The sequence below is a fragment of the Lupinus angustifolius genome, chromosome LG16 (assembly GCF_001865875.1).
Source record: "Lupinus angustifolius cultivar Tanjil chromosome LG16, LupAngTanjil_v1.0, whole genome shotgun sequence".
Taxonomy (NCBI): domain Eukaryota; kingdom Viridiplantae; phylum Streptophyta; class Magnoliopsida; order Fabales; family Fabaceae; genus Lupinus; species Lupinus angustifolius.
Genome location: NC_032024.1, coordinates 11,002,680 through 11,008,928, shown reverse-complemented (window position 1 = coordinate 11,008,928; position 6,249 = coordinate 11,002,680).

The window sequence follows — 6,249 nt, the reverse complement described above, 5'->3', positions numbered from 1 at the left end:
TATATACATGGATTACGACATAATTCTGGTATAAGTTTTATTGAAAATCTTACTTTAAAAAGTGTTATTTGATTGTAAGACTTTCAATGACAAATGATGATTCAAGGATATTCAACCTTGAATCAGATGGACTAAAGCAATTAAATTCATTTTAAATCAGAAGTTTTATCTTCACGTAAAAAGTTATTTCGTAAGTATAATAATTATCTTCAGTTAACTAATTAACGTTATTTTGGCGTAATGAAGAATTCGAGAGCAGATCGGATCAAGTACGCTCACCTGTAAACATAGAACCTAGTGACCCGACACACTCAGGTGAGGGAGAAAACATTGTGACACAATGGTGTCTGAATATGCAACGGGACCTCCAAACTCCCTCACAAGTTTGGAGTTGTCTTGGGTATTAAGAAAACTTGTACTTAATCAATTGTATGTTTGTTTGGATTAAGTACAACAATATTACTTATACCGATTTATGTTATATTTATATATGCAAATACCATGTTGTTTACTCTTGAATTATAATGTTTGAATGATTATTATGAGAATTATATGTATGTGATAATTGTTAAATTCAAGGTTTAAAAACATGTGATATAAATGAGAAATGTTTTCCTTGAGAAAAGTACTAAAATGATATTCATGCTCTTCTCGCTTGACCGAGAAGTGTCTAGAGAAAACGAGTGTTTTAGCTCAGGGCGAGACAGCTCTCGCTTGAGCTAAAATAGGCACCAAGAGAACTGATTGTTTTCTCGCTTAAGCGAGACAACTCTCGCTTAAGCCACAAATGCCTCAAAAATGGATGTGCCCTCGCTTTAGCGAGAGGGCTCCATATAAACATGACTTCTTTTTAAGTCGTCTAAACGATAACTCTCATATATACGAGAGCCTAAGGGCATGTTTTCCATTAAGAAGTTGTAAAGGTAAGTAACTATATGAAATTCTTGAAAGTAATAAAAGTAAGGAATTGCTTTGTTAAAGGCGAGGCCCGAGGGTGTGATATTATGCCCACACAGCGAGATCGTTTAAACCGTAAGAGGCTTGGCTAGAGGAGTCATCCAGGATTATTCAGCGATGGTCCATGATGGTGTTGAGAAGTATTATGTTGTGCCTATGCAGCGAGATCGTCTGATCTTAAGAGGCTTGGCTTGAGAGCCGTCCAGGATAATTCGGCTTGAGAGTCGTCCAGGATAATTCAGCGATGGTTCATAGTGGTGCCGAAATTATTCTCTTTTGTTTATCTGTTAAGATCGGGACCCACTAGAAGCATTCCCGATGGGAGATGTCTTAGGATGGGCAAATCGCTAGAAAAGATGGATTAAAAGATATAATTTGCTAATTTCGGTTAGAGTGCATATCCATGGTCAAAAATGAAGTAGTGGAGAGGAAATGTACGGGAGACGAATGAGCCCCGAGATGTTGAAAGGGACGGTGTCGATGGCAGTGATTTGTCAGCAAAGTCTTGAGGGAGAGTCTAGGTGAGACGAGTCCCACGTATTCCTGGATGAGGTATTTTGTTGGATTGGATAGTGCTCACAGTGCAAACTAGACGATCTCTGACAACCCCTCTTTGCAATTAGGATTGATAAGAGGGATGCCCAGAAAGTGTTTGATACGACACTATCCTGAAATGGACAGTTCCGTTGGAACAAATCGATCATATATCCTTGCGAGGAATAATTTTGGTGCGATCAAATCGGCTTGTTATGAGAACTGTACTGTCGGTTATTTCCTAATAGTTATTGGGAGGATAAAGGAGTATGGATTATGGACGCATGCATCACATTGCATACATGATATTCTTCGATATTGATCCTAAATTCTTGATTTTTATACTTTATTCATCGTTATTATATGCTTGTATGATCACATGATATATCTGTACTCAAGTGTTGTCTTGGCGTATTATTCAGTGTAATTCTACGACTTCGATGACAAGTTTTTCACAGATATTTTACTCCCTCTCTTTTCTTCTGGTGTATTTGTACGCATGTTCAGATGGACCCATCAACACTGATATGAGGTTATCGCTTCACTATGTCCCGGGAGGGGACATGGAGTGTTGAGAGTAATCGACACACTTACGCAGGTCCTTGCAACCTGGAGCTGGATTGGGTAAGCAAAGGCTCAGTACTGCATTTTCCACCTTACTACACAGTTCGGGAGGCATCATTCACTTTGTCCGATCGAAGACCTACAACCGCCAGACTTTCTGTACCGGCTGAAGCTCGAGGCGTACTAGAAATTGTTAGGACCTGGCCCCAAATAGGATTTTCATCATCAGGATCGGCACCAAGAGAGACGGACGAGGCCATGCCAACGGGGTACACCCCGAACCCCTCGATGGATTGGGGAGCGGATGAAGTGAAGGAGGAGGAAGACAACGACGACTATGTAGAGCTTATCTGCATAGAAGATTCAATTGAGGTCATTGAGATCTCTTCTAACTTGGAGGTGGAGGAAGACCCTAGCGAGGCTTCCAGTGCACCTCCAATTTAGGAGGTTTCTCTTTTGTTTTTTGTGATAGGAACCTGTGTGAGGTACTTTTTATAATGTCAATGCCCCGACATTATTTTCTTTGTATTTTCAGTTTTTTTATTTGTGGCGATGATTAGATTTTGCCCTGTAAACAATTCTGTATTTATTCAAGAATTTTATGAATGAGAAGTATTCAGAAAAAAAATTGTGTTCATTTAACTATCTTCAATGTATTAAGAATTTTATTTCCGCAAGGTTTGAAAATGTGACGTCTAAAAAATGGAATAAGGTAAAAGTGAAAATGATTTGTAAGTTATAGGTTACATAAAAGAAAAAAAAAGGAAAGAAAAATTTACCCATTTTTCTAAGAGATTAAATATATTAAATATGAAATGATTTTCGGGGCGTTACATAAAGTGGTATCAGAGCAGTTCAATCATATCCGACCTGAGCATGACCTTACATGCTTTTTTGTGTGACTTTGTGTCATTGTTTGATTGTTTATGATCTTCGTTTGAAGATGTAAATGTTATGACTTACGATTAGAGGATTAACTCATTCAAATCTGATACACTCAGATTTCAAATGACTGGACGTGGAACTGCAAACTTGGACTTCATGGATGCAATGACGGCGGCGATTCAGAGTGTGAATGCTAACTTGCATCAACTGAATCAACAACAACAACAACAACAATCCCAAGGACCTGCACTGTACAAGAGTTTGGACGAGTTCTGTCGTCGCAACCCACCTAAGTTTGAAGGGGGATTTGCACTAGATGTTGCTACCAACTGGATCCACGAGTTGGAGAGGATTTTTTGGGCACTGATGTGCACCGAGGAGCAAAAGGTCACCTATGCGACCTACATGCTGGCTAAAGAGGCTGAGAACTGGTGGGAGTTCACTCAACGCCAGATGGAGCATGAACAACAAGTTGTAAACTGGACAACTTTCAAGGATAAGTTTCTACAGAAATACTTTCTGGCGGATATAAAAACTAAGAAAGAAATAGAATTCCTACGTCTGCAGCAGGGGAACATGTCAATTGGGGAGTATGCTGATGTGTTTGAGGATTTGGCTAGGTGTGCCCCACATTACAATCAAGTAGGTAATGAAAGGTCCAAGTGTGCCAAGTTTGAAGAAGGATTGAGGCACGACTTGAAGGTGATGTTTGCTCACCAACAAATACCAGATTTTCCAACTCTGGTCAACAAATGCAGAATCTACGAGGAGAGTGTGAAGGCAAGGAATGTCGCACTCAAGAATGCTATTCCTCAGGAAAATTCCTACGGACCCTAGAGGAATTTGGATCAGAATCGTGGAAGGGGAAAGCCTTTCACCACAACAAGAAACCATATGGATTTCCATCTGAAAATCAACATAAATTATTATGATGAAACAACAACAACCACAACAACAAGAACAACCAAGGTTTTCAAGCTGGGAACACCAGCAACAACACACCACCTTGGTGCTCGAAGTGCAAGGGAAAGCATTTTGGTGCCAACTGCCCTATTTGCTATCACTACAACCAACCGGGACACATCAAGCCGGTGTGCCCTAAGCTGAAGAAGGAAGGAGTGAATGATGTTCGGGCGGCCAGACCTCAGGCCAAAGGAAGGGTATTCACCATGAGCGGAGCTGAGATCAAGGAGGATGAAGATCTCATTCAAGGTACATGTCTTGTTAATGAGATTTCCTTAACTATACTGTTTGATTCGAGTGCGACCCATTCATTTATATCCCATGATGTTGTTAACCGATTAGAATTGCCTATAGTTCCCTTACCATATGATCTAGTTGTGTCAACACCCACAAACGAACCAATCGTAGTCTCAACTGTATGTTCCGAATGCCCCATAGTATTAGATAACAAAACTTTCCTTGTAGACCTGATATGTCTACCCTTATCCTAATTAGATATCATCTTAGGAATGGACTGGCTATCCAATAACCACATTCTCTTGAACTATTTTAACAAAACGGTAGTCTTTAGCAACCCTAAAGACCCAATAGAACCTCGTTATGAAACCAAAAGCACAACTGCCAATCAAATGGAGAAGTTCTTGAAGGAGGGAGCCCAAGTGTTCATCATGTTAGCATCGCTGGAGAAGAAATAAGGAGGAGAAATGGAAATGGGATAACATTTCAATGGACTTCGTGAGCGGTTTTCCACGAACTCAGAAGGGTTATGGTGTTGTTTGGGTAATTGTGGATTGTTTGACAAAGACGGCTCACTTTCTACTAATAAACATAAAGTACTTTTTGGAGAGACTAGCAAAGTTGTACATTAAAGAAATAGTCTGATTGCATGGTATTCCTACAATCATCTCGGATAGAGACCCACGCTTCATCTCGAAGTTTTGGAATGGCTTACAAATAGCTTTGGGAACCAAGTTGAGTATGAGTTCAGCCTACCATCCGCAGACTGATGGTTAATCGGAAAGGACTATCCAATCATTGGAGGATCTTCTCAGAGCTCGCGTATTGGAGAATTCATGAAGTTGGGCTGACTATCTGCATTTAATCGAGTTCACCTACAACAATAGTTTTCACTCTAGTGTCGGCATGGCGCCATATGAAGCTCTCTATGGCAGAAAATTTAGAACACCCCTATGTTGGTTTGAGGCGGGAGAGAATCTAGTATTAGGACCCGATGTAGTTCAACAGACGACAGAGAAAATAAGGATTATAAGGGAAAACATGAAGACGTCACAGAGTAGACAAAAGAGTTATTATGACAGAAGAAGGACCCCCCCTCAGTTTTGAAGAAGGAGATCATGTATTTATTCCAACAACTAGCATTGGTAGAATGCTGAAATCCCGTAAGCTTACCCCTAGGTTCATAGCACCATACCAAATCATTAAAAAAATCGGACCAATAGCTTATCAAATAGCCTTGCCACCTTTGCTGTCAAACCTGCATAATGTCTTCCATGTGTCTCAACTCAGAAAATACATTAGTGGCTCGTCGCATGTTATTGAACCCGACTCAATTCAGTTAAAGGATAATCTCACTTTCGAGACTTTACCGTTGAGAATTGTCGATCGGAGTGTGAAGACTCTATGAGGCAAAGAAATCACCTTAGTTAAGGTAATTTGGAGTCAGACGAATGGAGAAAATGCTACTTGGGAGGTTGAAAGTGGCATGAAGGAATCATTTCCCCCATCTGTTTTCTTAGTATGTATGATTAATTTTCGAGAACGAAAATTTTATAAGTTGGGGAGGATTGTAACACCGTGTTTTTCAGAGCACTTTGAATTAAGAATTGTGTTCATTTAATTATCTTCAATGTATTAAGAATTTTATTTCCGCAATGTTTGAAAATGTGATGTCTTGAAAATGGAATAAGGTAAAAGTGAAAATGATTTGTAAGTTATAGGTCACATAAAAGAAAAAAAGGAAAGAAAAATTTACCTATTTTTCTAAGAGATTAAATATATTAAATATGAAATGATTTTCGGAGCGTTACACAACATACTCAATGCAAAAAAATATCCTAAACTTGAATTCTTGACATCATAAAGTAAAAATATAGATCTAAACATCACACTATTAGTCATAATATAAAAACTCAATCTACCCCAAATACAATATAAACTATTGACTAAAGCATAAATTGGTCAACCAAAGAATGATACTTTCATCTTGTCCAGGTTTCCTCGTTGCATCTTTAACTCTCCACCACCAAAATTGACATACTAAATATAGAATAAATTGAACTAGCGTAGTTAACTTTTCTTAGAAAAAAAAACATAAGCAACAAACTT